Raw genomic sequence first — 6797 nt, forward strand, 5'->3', positions numbered from 1 at the left:
CAGAGAATCATCAAATTGTGGAATATCCTCAGCTGGAAAGATCCACAGGGATCATGGATCCACAGGGATCATGGATCCAACCCTGTCCCTGCCCAGACCCCCCAACAATCCCCCCTGGGCATCCCTGGAGCGCTGTCCAAAGGCTCCTGGAGCTCTGGCAGCCTCGGGGCCGTGCCCATTCCCTGGGGAGCCTGGGCAGTGCCCAGCACCCTCTGGGGGAAGAACCTTTCCCTGCTCTGCAGCCTGAGCCTGCCCTGGGTGCTCCAGCCGTGCCCTGGGTGCTGGCCCTGGCCCAGAGCAGGGACTGGAGCTGCAGATCCCTGAGCTCTGCCCTCAGGGTGCTCTGCTCCAGCTGGACACTCCAAGTGCCCTCAGCTGCCCCTCCAGACCCTTCCCCATCTTTGTGTGTTGGTTGCTCTCTAGCACCTTTAGACCTTTTTTCTGCTGTGACAACCAAAAATGTACCAAGTTCTCGAGCCATCCCAGCCATTTCCAGCACAGAAACAACCTCAGGGACTCCTGGGCCAGGCCAGAACTGGGGAATTGCACAGGTGGAGAACTCCAGGCACGGCTGGAGGAGCAGAGCCCTGCAGGTGGTCAGCAGGAGAAGCAGGAGCTGTGCCCAGGAGGCAGCTCAGTCCCAGGGGAAGGTGTGGGCAGGGGAACAAACAAGAAGTGATCCCTGTGAAATAAGTGTGACCCATAAAACACACAAACAAGGCCCGGCCATAAACAGCATTTGCTATTTCCAGCAGCAAACCCCAGGGATATCTGCCAGCTCTTTGCAGCTGGAAGGATAAACAGAAATCCCTTTGATCCTGGCTCGGTGCAGGGGTTATTTTCAAAGCCTCTCCTGCCTCCCCAGCCTTTCCTTTGCATCGTTTGCTGGATGCTTTGCTCTGTCCCCACTGCTGTAATTCCGCTTTTCCAGGGTGGGAAATGGGCATGCAGGAGGTTTGGAGGGATCCCTCCATCCCTCAGACCAAAACAGAAACATTATGGGGGTAAAACACAAGAATTGGAGCTTTTGTCATCATTCCTCTGCAGGGTGAAAAGTGGAACTGGGAATCCAGCTTGGAACACTCACCTGGAACATCAAAGGAAGCCAGAAACAGGCAGAAATTACGGAGCATTCTGTAAAACCTTGGAGCTTTCTGGAGGCTGGAGGGCAGCAGAGCTGTGTTTACTACAACTCCCGGGTTTGTTTAGAATGAAATAAAAACCAACAGCAAACAACTCAGAGTTTGGCTGCTGCTCCCTTCCCAGCCTTTTCATTCTGCCTCATCTGTGGGACTCAGGCACCCTCCAGATCCCTCTGGAGAAGAATTTCTGGACCAGGGCTACAAAAAAGTAAAGAAAAATCCAGCATTTAACTCACAGAATTTTTAAGGTTGGAAAAAACCTTTAAGATCTTCATGTCCAACTATGGCCACCACTAAACCACATCCCAAAGTGCCCAATCCAGACACCTTTTGAGCAATTGCAGGGATTTGACTCCACCACTGCCCTGGGCAGCCTGTGCCAATTCCTGACCACCCTTTCCAGGATGAAATTTTTCTTAATATCCATTCAAATCCTCCCCTGACCCAACCTGAGGTGATTTCCTTATCCTGCCTTCTGCTGGAGCTCCACTGGAAGTCTGGGAACATCTTGAGATTCCTGATTTCGTTTCTTCCCCCCAGAAAACTTTCCCATTTTTCTGGGTCATTTCCATGGCAGTGACTCAGGGATTGCTGCTGCATTTTGAATTTAACACTTGGGCTCACTGCAGGGTGAAATTTGTAGCGAGGTATTAAACGCAATCAGGGGGTGTTCATTGGAAATATGGAAATCCAAAGCTAAAATGCAGTTTTGAACTAAAACTGCTGCAGAACGAATGGCATGAGTGCAATCCCACCTCTAAACAACAACTGTCAGTCCCATGGGAAACCCAGTGTTGTTTTTCCTGGCTTTTCCCAGCTGATCAGCATTCCTGGGAAGGGCTGTGATGGAAAATCTGCACCTACATTGTTTATTTCATCAGAGTTATTTGTGTGATGACAAATGAGGAGTTGCCACCTCTCCCAGATTTAATTTTGCATTAATGTTTTCATTTTTAGTACTGTCTTGGTTTGGACAGACTGGTGTCTGCTAGGGAAGGCAGGAGCCTCCCTTGAAGATGTAAACCTCCTCCCTCCAAATTATTATAATTTTGAAATTAAGGGCCTTTCCAGCAAAGATTTGGGAATAGGAATAACAGTTCTTTACCAGGAAAATTAAAATAAAAACTCAATAGTACCAAAAAAACCCCTGCCAGAGTAAGAACACGGCCTGACCCCCTGTCGGTCAGGCTGTTGGTGTCAGCCCAGCCAAGTCCTCCTGCAGTGACAGCTGTGGTTCTGCTGGAGCAGAGATGATCCTGGAGAAGGGTCCAGTGGTGCTGAGATGGGTCCGCTCTCCCTCTGGGAATCCAGTGCACACAGGCTGTGCTGCTGTTCTGAATGCCAGCTTTGATCCAGGCGGGAATGCTGGGCTCCTCCCCCTGGGTGGAGCCTCTCCCCATGGGATGATGGGATTGGATCAGCCCTGCAGTGAGCCTGGATGGCCCATGGACAGCAGAGATCCCCTGGAGGGAGGATGGGTCCTGGAAGGGATAAAGAACACGGCCCCGGCTGCTTTAACAGCTGCCCAGTAACAGAGGATATCCACCCTGAGTTATGAGGGATGGGTCCTGGAAGAGACAAAGAACTCTGCTCCACCTGGTTTTAACAGATGGTGATAGAACACACACTGCTGGTTTCATCTTGCATTGCACCCTAAGACAAGTACTTTCAGGATTATCCTTAAGCTGGGCTTTGTTTCCCTGCCCCAAGACAGGCAGATTTGGCACTTCAAAGGTGAAGGCATCCAGCAGAGTGCGATTCGGTCATGGGGAACTGGCAAACCAGGGATTTGCAAACCAGGAAATTTGTCTGGAAAACAACAGAGGATCCAAAGGAGAACAAGAACAATGAGGAAACCGTGAGGAATTTGGGGAATCTTGCAGAACTTTGAAAGTGAAGGAAAACCAAAACTCCTGCCTGTGTGCAGATGATGATTCCCAGTTGTCCATGCAGGGGAGGACAAACTGCAGCTCCTGAGCTCATGCTGGAGTCTTGGAATCATAGAATTCCTCAGGCTGGAAAGGACCTCTGGGATCACCAAGTCCTTCTGTCACCCAGCACCACCACAGCCACCTCTGACCATGTCCCCCAGGGCCATCTCCACACCCTCTTAGGACGTTCCAGGGATGGGGACTCCACCACTTCCTTGATTCCATCTGAGCCAATGCTTCACAACCCTTTCCCTGAGAAAATGTTCCCAAATATTCACCCTGAGCCTCTCCTGGCCCAGCCTGAGGCCGTTTCCTCTCCTCCTGTCCCTGTTCCCTGGGAGCAGAGCCCGACCCCCCCGGCTGTCCCCTCCTGGCAGGGACTTGTGCAGAGCCACCAGGTCCCCCCTGAGCCTCCTTTTCTCCAGGCTCAGCCCCTTTCCCAGCTCCCTCAGCCTCTCCTGGGGCTCCAGACCCTTCCCCAGCTCCATTCCCTGCCTGGACACATTCCAGCTCCTCAAAGCCCTTCTTTTCCAACACTGCCCCCAAAATTCGAGGTGTGACCTCACCAATGCCCAGCACGGGGGACTCTGACCCTTTTGCCTTCAGCAGGAGCAAGGTGGGACCAAAATCTTCTGGTTCTCCATCAGCAGAAAGGGAGGATTTGGTGTTTTAAAGCAGCATTTTTGGAGTCAGGATCCATGGATTTGAGGGTGTTGGAGGAGAGGCAAAGCCTCCCTGTGCCAGGACACGTGAAGGCCACAACAGCAGCAGGGCCACGCTGGGGCCAGCACGGGCCATTCATGGTTCGTGTGTTTACCTTGCAGGCAGGCTGGGGAAGAGCTCGAAATGCATATTTTCCTCCTGAAATATTGACTCCAGTGTTCTCCTTCTCGGGGGCCTGGGGAGAAATGATGTTTCATATTTTAAAAATAAACACTGCTTTTCCAGAGGCATCAATGCAGCCCCAGAGCTCCCAGCACACCTTTGCCTCTCGCCCTCTTTTCAAGGCTTTAATGCTGCTTGTGTGCCGCAAGCTCTGCTGGTGAAAATATCCACCTGAAATGTATTTATCTTTGCTAATTAACAGCAGAATGACACAGAGCATCTTTATACTTTCCCCGCAAGAACAGCCATAGAGGCTTCATTTATGGAGAGCTCTGAATGATCCCCATTCACGGGGAGCAAGTGCTGTCTGCACCAAGAGATCCTTGTGTGCAGGGCAGGAAAACAGGAGCAACCCCAGCCCGGATGGGTCCAGGGCAAAATCTCCCAGATTTCTGGTTTTTATTTCACTCTGGGCCCTGATGGTCACAACCGGATGGGGGCAGTTTTGTGTGTGAACACGGGAGGTGATTGATGTGTCAGCACAGCCCTAAATCCGTGATTTTATAAATATATCCATGAAAGCATCCAGAGAGGATGGGAAGGGGGTGGAACGGAGCTTAAATCCCATCCAGTCCCACCCCCGCCATGGCAGGGACACCTCCCAGTGTCCCAATGTCCAGCCTGGCCTTGGGCACTGCCAGGGATCCAGGGACAGCCACAGCTGCTCTGGCAATTCCAGCCCAGCCCCTGCCCACCCTCACAAGGAAGAATTCCATCACAATATCCCATCGAATCCTACTCTTTTTCAGTCTGAAGCCATTCCCAGTGTCCTGTCCCTCCATCCCTTGCCCAAAGTCTTTTCTCCATCTTTCCTGCAGCTCCTTCAGGCACTGGAACGTCTCAGTGAGGTCACCCCCAACCTTCTCCTCTCCAGGTGAACGATCCCAGTCCTACCTCCCTTTCCTCATGGCAGAGCTGCTCCATCCCTCACCTGGAGCATTTCCTCCTCCTGACTGAAAATCCCCAGAGCTGTCAGCTCCAGAGCTGGCTGAAAGCCTGGGATCGATGCTGTGGGAAGACAGTGCGACAAATCCATGCTGATTTTGCATGAGAACATCGCCAGATTTTGATATTTTAATTAACATTTTTAATGTTAAAGAGTTAAGAAGAGCCTGGGAGCTTCAGTGAGGACAGGCCCTTTTTTCCCCTCATCAAAGAGCCTTTATCCCCAGGAGCTCCCAGGCTGCTGAAGAGCTTTTGGAGGAAAGAAAGACTCTGGAAAAGGGAAGAGAAAGTGGGCTTTGAGTTAAAGGCACTTTGCATGGCCCTGCACTCACACAATGCAGATTAAATGGATGAGGGATCCAAGGATGTGCTGCTGGAAAAGGTGAGCAGAACCTAATCCATGCGAGGAGAAGGGCTTTAATCAAGTGACAGCAGTGTAAAACAGTCGTCAAAAAACCAGAAAAAGATGCACTGCTTTGTGACAAAGCCATCATTAAATCTCTCTTCCCCCGCTACCAGATCTCCCTGCTGCTCCTCCACAAAGGAAACATCGGATTTCGCCTCATTTGCAGCACCCTCAGCCTTGGTGGCTGATGGAGATTGTTGGGTTTTCTGACGGGAGCTGCATCTCCCTCGTGTGTGCGCAGCTGAACGCTGCACTGCCACCTCAGTCAAACCCCGCAGCTGTCCGTCTGTCTGTCCGTCCGTCCCCAGCCCCTCCTGTTTATCCGCTTTGGGTTCTGGAGGCCTCCCTCCCTCCCCGCTCTGCTCACAGGGCTCAGCCACACAGAGGAGCGCCTGTTCCCGGCAGGAAAAAATCTTCTGCATCCCGGGTTTTCACCCATGCTCCCAAACCCTGCCCTGCTTGCCTGTGCCTCTCCTCCGCTGCTGGAAAGCCCCTGATCCCACAGGATGCTGTCCTGGCCTTGGCACAGCTGGGCACCGAGAGGGGACCCGTGTGACGCTGGCGCTGTCCCCTCCCTGGGCTCGGCCAGGGGAAGGACACGAGCCTGGCACCGCAGCGCCTCCGCTTTCGTGCGCCTGTCTGCTGCTCCGAGCAAAACCCCCGATCCCACAGGACGCCTTCCTGTGCCTGTCTCCTCTGCAGCTCTGACCAAAACCCCCGATCCCACAGGACGCCTTCCCGGGCCTGTCTCCTCTGCAGCTCTGACCAAAATCCCTGATCCCACAGGATGCCTTCCTGCGCCTTTCTCCTCTGCAGCTCGGAGCCTTCACCCGAGGCAGGGAACCCCCAGGGATCTCCAGCCCTGCCCTCGGCACCGGGGAAATGAGGGGACCCGTGTGACGCTGGGTCCCCTCCCGGGCACCGGGGGAATGAGGGGACCCGTGTGACGCTGTGTCCCCTCCCGGGCACAGGGGGAATGAGGGGACCCGTGTGACGCTGTGTCCCCTCCCGGGCACCGGGGGAATGAGGGGACCCGTGTGACGCTGTGTCCCCTCCCGGGCACAGGGGGAATGAGGGGACCCGTGTGATGCTGGGTCCCCTCCCGGGCACCGGGGGAATGAGAGGGGACCCGTGTGATGCTGGGTCCCCTCCCGGGCACCGGGGGAATGAGGGGACCCGTGTGATGCTGGGTCCCCTCCCGGGCACCGGGGGAATGAGGGGACCCGTGTGACGCTGTGTCCCCTCCCCGGCACCCCAGCTCTGCCCGCCCCAGCTCTGCGGGCGGCCGGCGGTGACTGGCCGCCCCACCCCAGGGCCGCTCTCACTGGCGCCACTGTTCCAGCCCCACATTCCGCACCTTCCCCCGCTCCGGGGCTCTTTATAGCTGCCGGTGCCCTCGGCAGCAATGGGGCCATTGTGGGGGGCTGGGGGCCGGCAGGGCAGGGCAGGGCTGCCCATCGCCCCCTCCCCACCCTGCAGCAGCATCTC

This window comes from Chamaea fasciata, unplaced genomic scaffold (assembly GCF_029207755.1).
Source record: "Chamaea fasciata isolate MVZ Bird 193981 ecotype frontalis unplaced genomic scaffold, bChaFas1.0.hap1 SCAF_26, whole genome shotgun sequence".
Classification (NCBI taxonomy): Eukaryota; Metazoa; Chordata; class Aves; order Passeriformes; family Sylviidae; genus Chamaea; species Chamaea fasciata.